The sequence below is a fragment of the Triticum aestivum genome, chromosome 3A (genome assembly GCF_018294505.1).
Source record: "Triticum aestivum cultivar Chinese Spring chromosome 3A, IWGSC CS RefSeq v2.1, whole genome shotgun sequence".
NCBI lineage: Eukaryota > Viridiplantae > Streptophyta > Magnoliopsida > Poales > Poaceae > Triticum > Triticum aestivum.
In genome coordinates this window covers 395,799,186-395,818,158 of record NC_057800.1, presented here as the reverse complement: position 1 = coordinate 395,818,158, position 18,973 = coordinate 395,799,186, and positions in this window count along the sequence as shown.

Genomic DNA, 18,973 nt, shown 5'->3' with positions numbered 1-18,973 from the left:
CGGCCAATTCATCCATTAACAGGTTCAAACAAGCATGGCAAAAATGCATATGGCAAACAGATCTCAGACTTGGTGAAATCAACACTTGTCTGGAATTTCAGATCAGGTAGCCCTCTTCGGAGCAACAAAACTACATGCTACAGGACCTGAACATGGCAAACTAAAGCATGGCATGGAGCTACTCAAAGATCTTAACAAAAGTCCCTTAGTGACCTTGAGCCAAAAGGGATCAGAAAATACAATTGCAAGCATGTGAACATAGCAAAAACATAATCAGTTTTCAGACTTAGTGAAAACTGACACATGCTGAAATATAACTCAAGTAGGCATGTTTACGAGCTCGATGCACTCACTACGGTGCAAGTCATGGCAAGACAAGCATACATACATCAATAAGGCACAAAATGCAAGCTATACATGGCAAGAACAATAGCATAGCATGCACGGATCAATTACAACATCACCGGCAAAATTGCAAACAAGTTGACAATCTGCCTAGATTCACAAAGTAGCAAAAGTAGAGCTCGATTGACTCAAGCTAGGGTGCTCCATAATTGCAAACAAAGGAATGGATGGATAGAGCACTACAAGATTAACAAAACATCCTTACTGATCATCCTCAAAAGAGGCACAGATCACTAGAAAACAACAAGAACATATGGCATCATGAGATAAACAGCTCCAGGACTTTGTGAAATTGCCAAGTCCCTGAAAACAGAATTAGCAAGTGCCCCACTTTGCAAGCTTGCACAAGTCACCACACACATCACAAAAATACATGGGTTGCACCTCTGGAAAGATGACAAAACCCTTAACAAAACATATGTAGAACTCACGGGCATAGCATGCACACAATAATCATGGCAAAAATGACAAAAGTGCTAAACGGAGTAGCAGATCTGACAATAATCTCAAGTAGCCCTCTTCTAACAGCATTTCCGGCATCAAGATGAGCTCAAATGAAAATGATGCAATGGAACGAAATGATGTACTCTCTGAGCTGAACATTTTGATATGCTATATGCATGAATCGGAGCTACGGATGCAAAGTTATGGAGCCGCGAACATGTGCACATGGACTGAAATTTCAAGGACTTAGGAAAAAACCTCCCAGATTTGGATCTAGGGTTTGGTGGCACGCAAAATGAGGCAAACTCCGGCAAGCACTGTTCACGGCCGGAGCGGGACGTCGCCGGAGGAGGTCGGGGAGGCGGCTGCCGGGGCGGCTCCGGCCGGCGCGGGTCGCCGGAGCGACGAGGGCGGCTGGTGGTGGCGGCGGCGGCGCAGCGGCCGTGGCGGCGCGCGGAGGCGGCGGCGGCGGCGCGCGGAGGCGGCAGAGCGGGCGAGCGGCCGGGCGGGCGAGGCGACGTAGCCGGGCGGGCGAGGCGGCCCGGATGGCGCGGGAGAGGGCCCGCCTCGGGCCTGGGCGGGCCGGCGGGAGTGCCGGCGGCGGTGGTGACGTGTCACGCGCCCGTTGGCTGCGGGTGGCGGCGCAAAGACGTCCGGCGGACGGCGGACATGTCCGGAGAGTGATTGTTAGGGTTTCGAGGAGGAAGGAGATCAGAAAACGGAGGGGATCTATTTATAGCCATAGAGGGAGCTAGGAGAGTCCAAATGAGGTGCGGTTTTTGGCCACGCGATCGTGATCGAACGCTTTAGATGATGGAGCAAAGTTAGGTGGGTTTTGGGCCAAATTGAAGGGGTGTTGGGCTGCAACACACACGAGGCCTTTTCGGTCCCTCGGTTAACCGTTGGAGTATCAAACGAAGTCCAAATGATACGAAACTTGACAGGCGGTCTACCGGTAGTAAACCAAGGCCGCTTGGCAAGTCTCGGTCCAATCCGGAAATGTTTAATCCCCACACATGAAAGAAAGATAGAAATGGCCACCGGAGGAGAACGAAGCGCCGGAATGCAAAACGGACAACGGGGAAAATGCTCGAATGCAAGAGACGAACACGTATGCAAATGCAATGCACATGATGACATGATATGAGAAGCATGACAACGACGACAACACACGGAGACAAAACCCGAACCCGAGGAAATAAATATAACTTAGTGCCGGAAACGGCAAGAGTTGGAGTACAAATTGGGAAAGTTACATCCGGGGTGTTACAACACTCCACCACTACGAAAGGATCTCATCCCGAGATCTAGGACTGAAAGAACGTCGGGTACTCAGAACGGAGGTGATCCTCGCGTTCCCAGGTAGCTTCACGGTTGGAATGGTGTGACCACTTTGCTTTGAGAAATTTGATTGACTTGTTGCGAGTCTTGCGTTCTGTCTCTTCAAGAATAGCAACTGGGTGCTCATGATAAGAGAGATCTGGAGCTCAATGTCCTTGAAGTTGATGGTGCGGTCAGGAGTCTTGAAGCACTTTCGAAGCTGAGAGACATGGAACACGTCATGAACATTTGCAAAGTTTGAAGGAAGCTCGAGTTGATAGGCGAGGTCGCCTCTCTTGCTGACAATCTTGAAAGGTTCCACGTATCTGGGGGCAAGCTTCCCTTTGATACCGAAGCGACGAGTACCTTTCATGGGAGAGACGCGGAGGTAAACATGATCTTTGATCTCGAAAGCCAAATCACGGTGCTTACTATCATAGTAGCTCTTCTGACGGGATTGGGCTGCTTTGAGGTTATCTCGAATGACTTTGCGCATTTCTTCTGCCTCTGTGATTAAGTCATTACCCAAAAGCTGACGTTCACCGGTTTCAGACCAGTTGAGAGGGGTACGGCACTTCCTGCCATACAGAATTTCAAAAGGGGCCTTGCCCGAACTTGCTTGAAAACTGTTGTTGTAGGAGAATTCAACATAAGGAAGACAATCCTCCCACTTCATGCCGAAGGAGATCACACAAGGCCTGAGCATATCTTCAAGAATCTGGTTGACACGCTCGATTTGACCGCTAGTTTGAGGATGGAAAGCTGTGCTGAAGCGGATGTTGGTGCCCATGGCCTTCTGAAAAGAATCCCAAAACTTCAAGGTAAAGATGCTGCCATGGTCTGAAGAGATCACTTGAGGAATACCGTGCAGAGAGACAATACGAGAGGTATAGAGTTCCGCCAATTGAGCTGCAGTGATCGACTCTTTGATAGGCAGAAAGTGAGCCACTTTGGTGAGTTTGTCGATGACAACGAATATAGCATCATTGCCACGCTTGGACTTTGGAAAACCAGTCACGAAGTCCATTTCAATGTGGTCAAACTTCCATTCTGGAATGGCAAGAGGTTGGAGGAGACCAGCTGGCCTTTGGTGTTCTGCCTTCACTCTTCTGCAGACATCACATTCATTCACGAATTGAGCGATCTCGCGCTTCATTCGAGTCCACCAATAAGCTTGCTTGAGGTCCTGATACATCTTCGTGCTCCCAGGGTGGATGGAGAGGAGAGAATTGTGAGCCTCATTCAAGATCACTTTACGGAGGTCACCTTTGGGTACAACAATACGATCCTCGAAGAAGAGAGTGTCCTTGTCATCAAGGCGGTAGCACTTGTACTTGGACTGACTCTCGGCAATCCCAATCTTCACCTTTTTCACCATAGCATCAAGAAGCTGGGCTTGGCGAATCTAGTCTTCCAAGGTAGGAGAGACTTGAAGGTTGGCGAGGAAACCTTGAGGAACAACTTGCAGATTAAGTTTGCGGAAAGCTTCACAAAGCTCGGGCTGATAAGGCTTCAGAATCAGACTGTTGCAGTAAGCTTTTCTGCTCAAAGCGTCAGCAATCACATTGGCCTTCTCTGGAGTATACTCAATACTCGGATTATACTCTTGAATCATTTCGACCCATCGAGTTTGCCTGAGGTTGAGATTAGGCTGAGTGAAGATGTACTTGAGACTCTTGTAATCAGTGAAAATGTCCACTTTTCTTCCCAATAGAAGATGTCTCCAAGTCAAAAGAGCATGCACAACTGCCGCCAACTCGAGATCATGAGTGGGGTAGTTCTTCTCATTAGGCTTCAACTGGCGAGATGTATAAGCAACAACTTTCTTCTCTTGCATCAATACTGCGCCAAGACCTTGGAGAGAGGCATCACAAAAGACCTCGTATGGCTTGGATTCATCAGGCGGAGTCAGAACTGGAGCAGCGATCAATTTCTCTTTCAAAGTGTTGAAAGCAATATCACACTCCGGAGACCAAACGTACTTGACGTGCTTCTGAAGAAGATTAGAGAGAGGCTTCGCGATCTTAGAAAAGTTCTCAACGAATCTTCGGCAATAGCTTGCGAGACCGAGGAAGCTACGGAGTTGCTTCACGTTCTGAGGAGGTTCCCAATTCACAATTGCAGACACCTTCTCAGGATTCACGGCAATGCCCTTGGCAGAGATGATATGACCAAGATAAAGAACCTCATCGAGCCAAAATTCACACTTGGAGAACTTGGCGTAGAACTGATGTTCTCTGAGCTTATCAAGAACCAAACGCAAGTTCTTGGCATGATCTTCCTTGTTCTTGGAGAAAACGAAGTCATTGGTGTAGGCGTTGAAGATGAAGTTCATCATGCGAGAGAACGTTGGAGGAGCGTTGGCGAGACCAAAAGACATGACAGTGTATTCATATGAACCAAAGCTTGTCCTGAAAACCGTCTTGGGAATATCTTGCTCACGGATTCGAATCTGATGATAACCCATACGGAGATCAAGCTTGGAGAATACTTGGGCACCTTTGAGTTGTTCGAACAGCTCATTGATGTTGGGAAGTGGGTATTTGTTCTTGATGGTCTTCTTGTTCACTGGACGGTAATCAACACAAAGTCGGTCTGTTCCATCCTTCTTCTTCACAAAAAGAACACCACAACCCCACGGAGAAGAACTAGGCCGGATGAGACCCATTTTCTCTTGAATATTGAGTTGCTTCTTCAGCTCCTTCAACTCTTCAGGTCCGAGCTTGTAAGGACGTTTGCACACAGGTTTTGTGCCAGGCTCATGATCAATAACGAATTCAACTGGCCGGTGCGGAGGCATTCCTGGAAGCTCTTCTGGAAAGACGTCTTGATATTCGCAAACGACTGGAATTTGCGAGATAGCATCCAGTTCACCCCTTTCATTGAGAGAAAACAGACGGATGGTATTATCACGAGCGGCAAAGACAATCACATCCTCAGACGAATGAGTCAATTGAATCTGCCTGGCTGCACAATCAAGCTGAGCCTTGTGCTTAGAAAGCCAATCCATCCCGAGAATAAGATCAATATCCGAGTCACCAAGAACATTTGGAGAGGACAAGAACTTATAGTCACCCAAAGTGATTGTAACATCCAGAACGCATACTCGAGATGTCATTTGACGGGCCGGAGAGACAATAGCCAACGATTTCGGCAACACTTGAGTAACAAAATCATGCTTAGATGCAAAAGGTCTCGAGATGAAACAATGCGATGCACCCGTGTCAAAAAGAACTTTTGCAGGAACATCGTTAACAGGAAGGTTACCCATGATCACATCTGACGAGTCCTCTGCCCGAGCTGCATTCATCAAGTTGACCTTGGCATGCTTGGGGTTATGCTTGACCACAGCTGTACTTGTCGATCTGACAGGAGGAGGAGGAAGACGCCTCTGGTTGAAACACTTGTTGGCATAGTGACCCTTCTGTTGGCACTTGTTGCACGTGACCTCTAAAAGCGGACGGTGATATGGAGCACTCGATCTTGGAGCTTGAGACGAAGTCTTGTTCTGAAAGCCAGGGTTGGGTGGGTGGGAAGAAACACTGCCACCTTTGCTCTTCTGCTGATACGGCTGACGGAACGGAGGAGGAGGAAGCCAATACTTCTGCTGCTTGGCCACTTGAGTAGAGGAAGAAGGAGTAACATCTCTGACTCGCTTCTTGGAAGCATCACACCTCAACTGAGCAGCCTCTTGCTTCAGTGCCATGTTGTAGAACTCATCGTATCTCAAGGGCTCAAAGAGGACAAGAGCTAGCTGAATTTCTTCTCTGAGACCACCCCTGAACTGGTATATCATGCTCTTCTCATCAGGGACGTCCTGCTTGGCAAAGCGGGCGAGCTTCTGGAACAACTTGTTGTAGTCATAGACAGACAAAGAGCTTTGCTTCAGATTGCGGAATTCCTCACGCTTGCTTTCAACCACGCTCTGAGGAATATGATGAGCTCGGAAATCTCGACGGAAATCATCCCAAGTGATAACACGTCCACCTCTGGAGTCCTTGTACTGCTGGAACCATTCTGCAGCTTGATCTTTGAGTTGGAAGGAAGCGAACTTAACAAAGTCCTCAGGCCTGACGTTACTGCACTCGAAATGCTTGCACAGATCCACTAGCCAATCGTCAGCATCGGTTGCTGATGGAGTCATGTACCTAGGGTAGGGTCACAGACCTGATCTAAAGTACCCTGCCCGAGGACATCCTTAGAAGAGATCACCTTCCAGTTGACCTACGAGGGACTCACTCGACTGACTTGAAGGACTCGACCACGAAGACTCACTCGACCACCAGAAGGTCAAGAGGCACTCTGCACTGCAACGGTCTGTAATTAAGTAGACTTTATGATAGTAAAGACACTTTATGTGGGGCGTTACCAGTAACGCCCCGGACTTAACGCACCTTAAACCCTCTCCTATGTGGGCTGGCTGGGGTCCTGGCGCACTCTATATAAGCCACCCCCCTCCACAGGTAGAAGGGTTCGGCACCTTGTAATCCATATACACATAATCCACTCGACCGCCTCCGGGCTCCGAGACGTAGGGCTTTTACTTCCTCCGAGAAGGGCCTGAACTCGTACATCTCTTGTGTTTACAACCTCTCCATAGCTAGGACCTTGCCTCTTCATACCTACCCCCCACTCTACTGTCAGACTTAGATCCATGACAGTTGGCGCCCACCATGGGGCAGGTGTTTTAGCGATTTTGTGGAGAAGTTGCGATTCTTCCGAGTACTTTCATCATGGTGGCTGCTGGAGTTTTGGTTGAGGGTCAAGAGATCCGTCTCGGTGCTCTCACCTTCGTCGCCGACGACTCCGCCTGGCTCCAGGAGGCTCCTCTCGATGTCGATGCGCTCCCCGTCCGCGGTGTGACGCATTTTCGCGCATGTGTCAGCGGCGTTCTGCTGCGGCAACCGTCGACTCCGTATCGGTCGACTCCCCCATCGGCCACCCTCCCGGTCTCCCGCCAGCGCAAGCGCTCGGGCCGCTCGAGGCTTCAGCGGTGGGTGAGGCACGCGGTGGCTCGCCAGACGGCCACCACCCAAGTTGCGGCAATCGAGCCCGACGAATCTCTTTACGGCCTGTTCGATCTGTCGACTGGCTCCGTAGAGACTGCATCCGAGTGCGATAGCAGTGATCCAGCGGCGGAAATCCTGATGGTCGACGGGCCCCGCAGTCCCCCTGGCTTCGCCCGTGATGGTGGGGCAGGCGACGGAGGCGACCCCGCATGAGACCACGAAGAGTACCAGCCCGAGCCACTCGACTCTCTGCAAAGAGAGGAACTTCGTCGCAGGAACGTGGATGCCCTGCATACTCCCATCGCGGGAGAAACCCCCGAGGCTCGCGCCTTGGAGGAGGCACGTTTGGCCAATTTGGCCGAACGCACTCGGCTGGAGAATCTTCAGCGAGCACTCGACGAGCGCGCGCGGCAACGAGTTCCCGACACCAGTCGACGTCAACTCTTCCCGCCGACTCAGGTATATCGAACCCCAATCCAGAATTTAGCAGCTGCGACCCGTATTGCAGAGTCCATCCAGCCCTCTCAGTCGGAAGCTAGCAGAGGCTTGATGCAGATCAGGGATCTGCTCCGGGCAGCAGGTGATCAGAATTCGGCCGTGTCGCAGTCGCGCAACAGAATTCACAGTCGATCCGTCGCTGCGAATACGGTTCAGTCGGCTCACAGCCCCAGATCGCCTCCGCGGCGTGAAGGGCGCGAGAATCGGCGAGACCAATATGGAGACCGACACGACCGAGATGATAGGCGTCGAGTGCCCAATTCCCCTCCGAGGGGTGGGTCTTACGCTCCTCGGCAGCAAGATGACAGACGTCAGCTCAGTGCGGGGCGAAGAGTTCCAGTCGACCCCAGAGAACCAGGCTTCGACGCGCGATCCATTATCGTGCAAGGCTTGGTCGACCGGAACAGAGCCCATCGAGGTGGACTCGACAGAGATGCGCCCACGAGCAGTCGAGTGCATGTTTCTGGTCCGGAATGTTTCAGCAGAGCTATCAGAGCCGCAGTGATCCCTCCCAATTTCAGGTTGGCAACAGGAGTCAGCAAGTTCACTGGTGAGTCTAAGCCTGAAACTTGGCTTGAGGACTACCGAGTGGCGGTTCAGATTGGTGGTGGGAATGACGAGGTGGCCATGAACATCTGCCCCTCATGTTGGAAGGTTCTGCCAGAGCATGGTTGACTCAGTTACCTCCTAGCAGCATTTACACTTGGGAAGATCTGTCCCGAGTGTTCGTCAGAACGTTTGAAGGAACTTGCAAGCGACCGGCTGGATTGACGGAGCTGCAAGTCTGCGTGCAGAAGACCAATGAGACTCTCAGGGAGTATATTCAGAGATGGATCACTTTGCACCATACAGTGGAGAATGTGTCTGATCATCAGGCAGTCTGCGCCTTCAAGGATGGTGTCAAGAACAGAGAATTGAGTTTGAAATTTGGTCGAACCGGAGACATGACCTTGAGTCGGATGATGGAAATTGCTACCAAGTACGCCAACGGCGAAGAAGAAGACCGACTCCGAAGCGGCAAGCACAAGCCGAGTCAGTCGGAGAAGGGAAACACCAGTCGGAAACAGAAGCGGAAGGCTGAACCGGCAGCTCCTGGAGAGGCTCTGGCCGTGACTCAGGGAAAGTTTAAAGGGAAACCAAAAGGATCCTGGAACCCTAAGAAGGTAAAGGATAAAGAAGGGAACGACGTGATGGATATGCCGTGCCACATCCACACGAAGAAAGACGAAGAGGGGAATATCATTTACCCAAAGCATACCACTCGCCAATGTCGACTCCTGATCCAGCAGTTTCAAGGAAAACAGTCCAAAGACAAGGAAAAGGAGTCGGACAAGGCCGAAGACAAGGAAAGGAGGACAGTGAGGAAGGATATCCGCATGTCAACTCCACTCTGATGATCTTTGCAGATGTGGAAAGCAAGAGTCGATTGAAAGTCATTAACCGTGAGGTGAACATGGTTACCCCAGCAAAAGCAAATTATCTGAGATGGTCCCAAACACCCATCACATTCGACCAATCTGATCACCCGACTCATATTGCCACCCCTGGGAGGCAAGCTTTGGTGGTCGATCCAGTTGTCGAAGGCACTCGACTGACAAAAGTGCTGATGGACGGTGGTAGTGGGCTGAATTTGTTGTATGCAGACACACTGAAAGGAATGGGCATTCCGATGTCCCGACTGAGCACCAGTAACATGAGCTTTCATGGAGTTATACCAGGGAAGAAAGCCGAGTCACTCGGCCAAATAGCTCTGGACGTGGTGTTTGGTGATTCGAAACATTTTCGCAAAGAGAAGTTGACGTTTGAGGTCGTGGATTTTCAGAGTGCATATCACGCCATTTTGGGGAGACCAGCTTATGCACGGTTCATGGCTCGACCATGTTACGTGTACCTCAAATTGAAGATGCCCGGCCCCAAAGGAGTGATCACTGTCACCGGTGATCGGAAAAAGGCAGAAGAGTGCTTTCAGAAGGGCTCAAAGATTGCTGATTCCCAGGTGACAGCGGTCGAGTTTGAAGAATACAAGCAAAACGCAGATCCGAGTGATTTGCTGCGATCCAAGAAACCCGCCACAGAATCTGCATTTCAGTCGTCCGGTGAGACGAAGCCTGTTCACATTCACCCGACCGACCCCGATGCAGCTCCGACCCACATCTCCACAACACTCGACCCGAAATAGGAAGAAGCGCTCATCCAGTTCCTCCGTGAGAACTGGGACATTTTTGCATGGAAGCCCGCTGACATGCCAGGTGTTCCCAGGGGACTGGCTGAGCATCGCCTAAGAGTCGACTCATCAGCAAAACCAGTCAAAGAGCATCTTCGGCGGTCCGCCGTCCAGAAGAGAAAAGCCATTGGTGAGGAAGTGGCTCGACTGTTGGCGGCAGGATTTATCCGAGAGATATACCACTCCGAGTGGCTCGCTAATGTCGTCATGGTTCCTAAGAAGGACAAATCGCTCCGAATGTGCATTGATTTCAAGCACATCAACCGGGCCTGCCCGAAAGATCATTTTCCTCTCCCTCGCATAGATCAAATTGTTGACTCGACCGCGGGATGCGAGAGATTGTCTTTTCTAGACGCCTACTCCGGGTACCACCAGATCCGTCTGTACGGACCCGACGAGGTAAAAACAGCTTTCATCACTCCATTCGGGTGCTTCTGCTATATCACCATGCCATTCGGCCTCAAGAATGCCGGAGCCACATTTATGCGAATGATTCAGAAGTGTCTACTCACTCAAATCAGTCGGAATGTGGAAGCGTATATGGATGATATCGTCGTCAAGTCACGAAAAGGTTCCGACCTGCTCGCTGACCTCGCCGAAACATTTGCCAACCTCAGAAGGTATGATATCAAGCTCAATCCATCAAAGTGCACATTCGGAGTTCCTGGTGGCAAGTTACTCGGTTTTCTCGTTTCCGAGCGAGGGATCGACGCTAATCCAGAAAAGATCGGCACTATTCTCCGAATGAAACGCCCTGTGCGAGTGCACGATGTCCAGAAGCTTACTGGATGCTTGGCCGCATTAAGTCGATTCATCTCACGACTCGGTGAAAAGGCATTGCCTCTTTACCGACTGATGAAGAAGGCAGACAAGTTCGAGTGGACTCCAGAAGCTGATGCAGCGTTTGCCGAGCTAAAAGCTCTGCTCTCCACCCAGCCGGTGCTTGCTGCTCCAATCAGCAAAGAGCCTCTGTTGCTTTATATCGCAGCCACAGGACAAGTCGTCAGTACTGTGCTTACGGTCGAGCGGGAAGAAGAAGGAAAAGCTTTCAAAGTTCAGCGCCCAGTGTATTATTTGTCTGAAGTCTTGACTCCATCCAAGCAGAGATATCCTCATTATCAGAAGCTTGTGTATGGAATATACATGACCACAAAGAAGGTTGCTCATTATTTCTCTGATCATTCCATCACAGTCGTCAGCGACGCTCCACTATCAGAGATTTTGCACAACAGAGATGCAACTGGTCGAGTGGCGAAATGGGCGATTGAACTTCTTCCCCTTGATATCAAGTTTGAGGCAAAGAAAGCCATTAAGTCCCAGGCAATAGCAGATTTCCTCGCCGAGTGGATTGAACAGCAGCAGCCGACTGAAGTTCACTCGGAGCATTGGACCATGTTTTTTGATGGCTCTAAGATGTTGAATGGTTCCGGTGCTGGGGTTGTCCTGGTTTCCCCCAGAGGAGATAAGCTCAGATATGTGCTCCAGATTCACTTTGATTCCTCCAACAATGAGGCAGAGTATGAGGCCCTCTTATACGGATTGCGCATGGCCATTTCACTCGGCGTCCGTCGCCTGATGGTCTATGGCGACTCAGATTTAGTGGTCAACCAAGTGATGAAGGAGTGGGACGTGAGAAGCCCAGCCATGACTGGATACTGCAGTGCAGTGAGGAAGCTGGAAAAGAAGTTCGAGGGGTTGGAGCTCCATCATATACCCCGACTGAAAAATCAAGCAGCTGATGATCTAGCAAAGATAGGTTCCAAGAGAGGAGCCATTCCGAGTGGTGTGTTCTTGGAGCATATACACACTCCGTCAGTCAAAGAAGATCCTTTCACCGAAGAAGCTCCACAGCCCAAGAGTGCCATGGATCCGACTGAGGTTGAAGTCCCAGCAGTGGTCGACTTGGTCATGGAGGTCTTGGTGGTCATTCCCGACTGGACAGTTCCGTATATCGCGTATATCCTGAGAAAAGAGCTTCCGGAGGATGAGGAAGAGGCTCGACAGATCGTCCGTCGATCTAAAGCCTTTACCGTAATCAAAGGACAGTTATATAGAGAAAGCGCGACTGGAGTTGGTCAGAAGTGCATAACACCAGAAGAAGGTCGAATCATCCTTAATGATATCCACTCGGGAACCTGTGGTCATCATGCGTCCTCTCGGACCATCGTGGCCAAAGCATACCGAGCCGGATTTTACTGGCCAAAGGCGAATGAGATGGCAAAGGAAATAGTGGATAAGTGCGAGGGATGTCAGTTCTACTCGAATATGTCGCACAAGCCTGCATCAGCTCTGAAGACCATTCCACTCGTCTGGCCTTTCGCAGTATGGGGGTTGGACATGATCGGTCCTTTGAGAACAGGTCGAAGTGGCTTCACGCATGTACTGGTGGCAGTCGACAAGTTCACCAAGTGGATTGAGGCTAAACCAATCAAGAACCTTGACGCCGGTGCTGCTGTTAGCTTCATCAGGGAACTGATATTCAGATATGGAGTCCCGCACAGCATCATTACGGATAATGGGTCGAACTTTGACTCGGAAGAATTCAGGGATTTCTGCAACTCTCAAGGCACACGAGTCGACTACGCTTCGGTCGCCCATCCGCAGACGAATGGACAAGCAGAGCGAGCCAATGGCCTGATTCTCAAGGGATTGAAACCCCGACTGATGCGTGATCTCAAGCATGCAGCTGGAGCTTGGGTCGACGAACTTCCCTCGGTGCTTTGGGGACTGCGGACCACACCTAATCGGTCGACCGGAAGAACTCCATTCTTCTTGGTCTACGGAGCTGAAGCAGTCTTGCCGAGTGATCTTCTCCACAATGCTCCTCGAGTTGAGATCTACAACGAAGCAGAAGCTGAACAAGCGCGGCAGGACGCAGTCGACCTTTTAGAGGAAGAAAGGGAGATGGCTCTGATCCGATCGACCATCTACCAACAAGATTTGCGTCGTTTCCACGCCAGAAATGTGAGGGGTCGAGCCTTCCAGGAAGGAGATTTAGTTCTCCGAGTGGATCAGAAGAAACCACACAAGCTTGCTCCTTCTTGGGAAGGACCCTTCATCGTCACCAAAGTTCTCCACAACGGGGCGTACCGTCTTTACAACGTCGAACATAATATCGACGAGCCCCGAGCTTGGAACGCGGAACTACTCCGCCCATTTTACACTTAAGTTTATCACTCGGATGAGTTGCAATAAAGTACTCTGTAGTTCATGGATTTCAAAATAATAGTGTCATAGTTCCTCCATAATTTTTGTCACTTTTTATTTTGTCCAATAAAATTTTCCCCTCAGTGGGTGACTTAGCCGCGAATCCGTTTCGCCTAAGTTTGTAAAAATCCTTACCGAGTGGTGAGCCAGACTCCCACTCGGAGGCTTAGCTGCGAATCCGTTTCGCCTAAGTTAATAAAATCCTACCGAGTGGTAAGCCAGACTTCCACTCGGAGGCTTAGCTGCAGTCCAAGTACTCGCCTAAGTTATAAAAATCCTACCGAGTGAAGAGCCAACCTCTCACTCGGGGGCTTAGCTGCAGTCCAAGTACTCGCCTAAGATATAAAAATCCTACCGAGTGGTAAGCCAGACTTCCACTCGGAGGCTTAGCTGCAGTCCAAGTACTCGCCTAAGATATAAAAATCCTACCGAGTGAAGAGCAAACCTCTCACTCGGGGCTTAGCTGCAGTCCAAGTACTCGCCTAAGATATAAAAATCCTACCGAGTGGTAAGCCAAACTTCCACTCGGAGGCTTAGCTGCAGTCCAAGTACTCGCCTAAGATATAAAAATCCTACCGAGTGAAGAGCAAACCTCTCACTCGGGTGCTTGGCTGCAGCCCAGTGCTCGCCTAAGTTATAAAAATCCTACCGAGTGAAGAGCAAACCTCTCACTCAGGGGCTTAGCTGCAGCCCAGTGCTCGCCTAAGATATAGAAATCCTACCGAGTGAAGAGCAAACCTCTCACTCGGGGGCTTAGCTGCAGCCTAGTGCTCGCCTAAGATATAGAAATCCTACCGAGTGAAGAGCAAACCTCTAACTCAGAGGCTTAGCTGCAGCCCAGTGCTCGCCTAAGTTATCAAAATCCTACCGAGTGAAGAGCAAACCTCTCACTCGGGGGCTTAGCTGCAGCCCAGTGCTCGCCTAAGATATAAAAATCCTACCGAGTGAAGAGCAAACCTCTCACTCGGGGGCTTAGCTGCAGCCCAGTGCTCGCCTAAGATATAAAAATCCTACCGAGTGAAGAGCAAACCTCTCACTCGGGGGCTTAGCTGCAGCCCAGTGCTCGCCTAAGATATAAAAATCCTACCGAGTGAAGAGCAAACCTCTCACTCGGGGGCTTAGCTGCAGCCCAGTGCTCGCCTAAGATATAAAAATCCTACCGAGTGAAGAGCAAACCTCTCACTCGGGGGCTTAGCTGCAGCCCAGTGCTCGCCTAAGATATAAAATCCTACCGAGTGAAGAGCAAACCTCTCACTCGGGGGCTTAGCTGCAGCCCAGTGCTCGCCTAAGTTATCAAAATCCTACCGAGTGAAGAGCAAACCTCTCACTCGGGGGCTTAGCTGCAGCCCAGTGCTCGCCTAAGTTATCAAAATCCTACCGAGTGAAGAGCAAACCTCTCACTCGGAGGCTTAGCTGCAGCCCAGCGCTCGCCTAAGTGGATTAAGGAATAAGTCGACTGCAGTGAGCGTCTTGCTTTGAACCTGCAAAAGACATTTCGAGCCAAAAGCAATCATATTCAAACACCAAATTCAAGTTCAGATCGATACCTAAAGGAACCGAAAGTGCTCAGGCGCTAAGCCTGTTAAGGTTTATCGGTTACAACTCCACTCGGCATACCGAGGCAAATTTAAAGCGTCGAGCTTAGAAGAAGTTTTTTACCCCTCCTGTGGAGGGCTGGAAGGTGCAACAAACTCATCAAGATCAATTCCATCTGCGATCCGAGTGGCAGCAGCAAGGAAAGTTTCCATAAAGGACCTGAAGTCGTGTTTCTTGGTGTTGGCCACCCGGAGGGCAGCCAGCTTGTCTTCTCGCGCATCTTTGCAGTGGACTCGGGCCAGACACAGAGCAACATCTGCACCACACCGAGCCGAGGACTTTTTCCACTCCTGCACTCGACCAGGGACAGCGTTCAAACGAGCCATCAGCGACTCGAGGTCGTTCTGGAGTGTCTCCCCGGGCCAGAGCGTTGAGTCGATGCGAGATGTGGCGACCTTCAGCCTTGCAAGATAGTCCACGGCAGCTGCAACACGGGACTCCAGTCGGAAAACATTCATGGCAACTTCGTCGTTCACCGGAGAATTGACGGGGTCAAGGTTTGGTTCCAGCCGGCTAGTCTCTTCTTCAAAGTTTTGACAAAATTCTGCAAGGACGATCACCGAGTCAAGGCAATGGTCGAACGAAAAAAACCACAGTTGAAAATGATTGTTGAAGGTTTACCTTCAAGCATAAGAAACAGCTTCTTGGCAAGACCACTCAGGAAAACCTCCAGATCATTTTTCTTCCCAAGAACAGCTTTCAGAGTAGCATTTTCTTGCTCAAGCTTTGTGACTGAAGCTAACTTCTCGTCAACAAGCTTGATCTTCTCAGCTAGTTCAAGGTCTTTTTTCCTTTGGGCCTCCCTCACCTTACCTGCAAGTTATAGCAAGATCAGATTTTGAAACAAATGAAGGGAAAAAGCAGTCGTCGAGGTCTCACCTTCGGTCTCCTCCTTTGCCTTCGTCAGATTCTCCTGAACCAGCTTCAAATTCAGCTCGAGCTGAATGTGCTTGTTTTCCAGTTCAATGTAGCGAGCCGCAAGGTCACAGGAGTTCTGCGAAGAACCAATCGACTAAATGTCAAAGATAATTCACTTCCGAGTGGAAAAGGAAAAATCACGCGTTTCTAAGACTACAGCCGAATCCAAGCATTCGACCGTAGTCTCGGGGACTACACCCAGTGGGTGCACTCAGCGTGCCCCCACCGGTTTGCGAAATCCATTCGCCATAGTCGAATGACGGAAAGACTGAACTTATAAAGCCTAAGGCCGACCGCCAGCAGTCGACCTTAGCCTTGGGGACTACACCCAGTGGGTGCACTCAGCGTGCCCCCACTAATCCTATTGGAGACAGAGTCGACCAGTCGACCTCAAAAAAAAGAGAGAGATGTATTCTTTAAGACTGTAATCGACTGCAAGCAGTCGACCATAGTCTCGGGGACTACACCCAGTGGGTGCACTCAGCGTGCCCCCACCGGTTTGCGAAATCCATTCGCCATAGTCGAATGACGGAAAGACTGAAATTATAAAGCCTAAGGCCGACCGCCAGCAGTCGACCCTAGCCTTGGGGACTACACCCAGCGGGTGCACTCAGCGTGCCCCCGCTAACACGGAGTTTAAATCGACACACCCAGTGGGTGATTACTATAAATTCTGGAAAGAAAACAAGCGGTGGTCGACTGACCTGAACATTGCTTTGAAGGGCGGAACTGGCGTCGTAAGCTGCCTAGCTCGCATCCCGGATGGTCTTCAACTGCTCCATCATGATCCCTGCCTGGCGTATCGCCTCCTTCGCGGCGCTAGCTTGGTCCTCTGGGACGTGGTGCGTCTTGAAGAGGGAGGGCTGCAGAGCACTCGTCAGTGGATCTGCGAAGGACACAGTGTGTCGAGTGGTGTTCTCCTCCTCCGCGACCAGAGTCTCAGGCACCGTCACATCCTGGGGCACCCTGCTGGCAGACGCTTTCCTTCTCATTCTGTGCTTCAGCGGTTCCTCATCTTCATCATCATCAGGGAGAGTGATAACAACATTGGATGGAGCTACAGAAAAGAATCAGAATTAGAGATCATGAGTCAGTCGACTAGAAACGGGGTTAAGAGTATAGTACCAGGTTTTGAGGTTGCTGCGTCCTCCATCTCATGATCGTCAGCCCGGGCTGAGGTCTCAGAAGTAGCAGCACTGCAACTCCAAAGAGTCAGTCGACTAACTCCAGCGCCAACCAGAGATAAAGTTCACACAAAACAAGAAGACTTAAGCAACATGATTACCCTGATATGGTGGGGATGGACACCTTCATCTTCGGCAGGTGCTTGGTCGGCTTTGACGGGGCCGCCCTGGGCTGCTTCGACGCCTTTTCAGTCGGCGCCGGAGAGGTGGTCCGAGGACGCTTGGTCGACTGTGTAACAGTCGCAACCCCCTTGCCACATTCAGTCGCAGGGTCATGGACAAGTTTCGACCGCCTTTCCGAGCGCGGTGGTGCGACCTCCTCCTCCTCCTCCTCTTCCTCGTCCTCACCATCATCATCATCGTCATCATCGTCATCATCATCATCATCATCCTCAGCGGCGTCCGAGTCCCACTCCTCCTCCTGGCTCTCGCCCCCGCTCGCTTCTCCCTCCTCAGTCGGAGCCTGTGCTCCGTTGGGCATCGAGTACAGCTCAGTGAGGGCCTGATAGACATCAAGACAAAGATCAGTCGACCGATCGGTAGAGAAAACAGAAATAAATGTGACGAGAATACAATGGGAAGTGGAGCAGGCATACCTTGTTTGGATCACTGTGGCAGTCGAGTGGAGGAATCCTTCTGGCTCCGCGAGGGTTATCCTTGTTCCCAGTAACAGCGGCCATCCACCTTTCCAGAGTGGCATCGTCGACTGTTTCTGGATTGACCCGAGTCACATCCTCAGTCCCGCAGTACAACCACATGCAATGGCTCCGGAACTGAAGAGGCTGGATACGACGCCTAAGGAAAACCTCCAGGAGATCCATACCCGTCACTCCCTCCCGAACCAACTGAACTACACGCTCCATCAGCATCTTCACGTCAGCTTTCTCCTCCGGAATCACCTTCAGAGAGGAGGGCTTGTTCACTCGGCCCATGGTGAACTGAGGGAGTCCACTCGACTGCCCCGGCGTCGACTGATCCTGGCAGTAGAACCAGGTCGACTGCCAGCCTCTGACTGACTCGGGAAATGTCATGGCTGGGAAGGTGCTCTTGTTCCTCACCTGGATCCCCAGACCCCCACACATTTGGACAACTCGGGTTTTTTCGTCGCCTGGGCTCGCCTTCTTCACGGTCTGAGAGCGACACGTGAATATGTGCTTGAACAAACCCCAATGCGGTCGACAACCCAGGAAACTCTCACACATGGACACAAACGCGGCAAGATAGGCGATAGAATTCGGGGTGAAGTGGTGGAGTTGCGCTCCAAAGAAGTTCAAGAAACCACGGAAGAAAATGCTCGGCGGCAAAGAAAATCCGCGGTCGACATGGGTAGCCAGAAGCACGCACTCACCCTCTTCCGGCTGGGGCTGCCACTCTTTCCCCGGAAGCCTCGCAGCTCCATGAGGGATCAGGCCCTCGTTGGCCATGTCGAGGAGATCCTTCTCCGTGATGGTCGACTGGATCCAATCTCCCTGGACCCAGCCTTTCGGCAGGCGAGATCTAGACGAAGACCCGCCACGACTGGTGGATCTCCCCTTCGCCTTCTCCGTCGCCGACGCCTTCTTCGCGCGTTCCAACGCCGCCGTCTTCTCCTTGACCATGGCTGCCGGCGGGACGCGCGAGGGGAAGTTGTGCGGAGGCGAGAGCGAGCGCGTTGGGCGGAGACGAAGGGAGCAGAGAGAGAATGCTGAGGCACTGTTCAAAAAACCCTCGCCGGGCGCATTTATAAGATCCCTTCCGAGTGGATGACAGGTGGGCCCGGTCGATCTAATCATATCCTGAACAGTTACGCGGACGCGATACGTGGCGAAAAAAGCGGCGCGGGGATCGAGGCGTCTATGCCCTGTCCCGTCCGAACACCGCGGTCCGCCCCGCTTCGCGCGCTTCCCCAAATTTCGCATCCCGCGGAATCCGCGAACGGCAGATCGGTCTGCCAAACGCGGGATTTCCTGCGATCCGTCGCTCGGAAATCGGCGAAGTCCAAAAGATCACTCGACGAAGGAAAAGAATGGATCGAGTCGACTGAAGAAAAGTTGCTCACTTTCAACAAAGAGATTTTTTGGTTCAAAACAACGCACGACCAGTATGCGAAGGCTAATCGGAAACAGCATCAACTCCTTCATCACTCAAGCCTCAATCCATTCGGGGGCTAATGATGGAGTCATGTACCT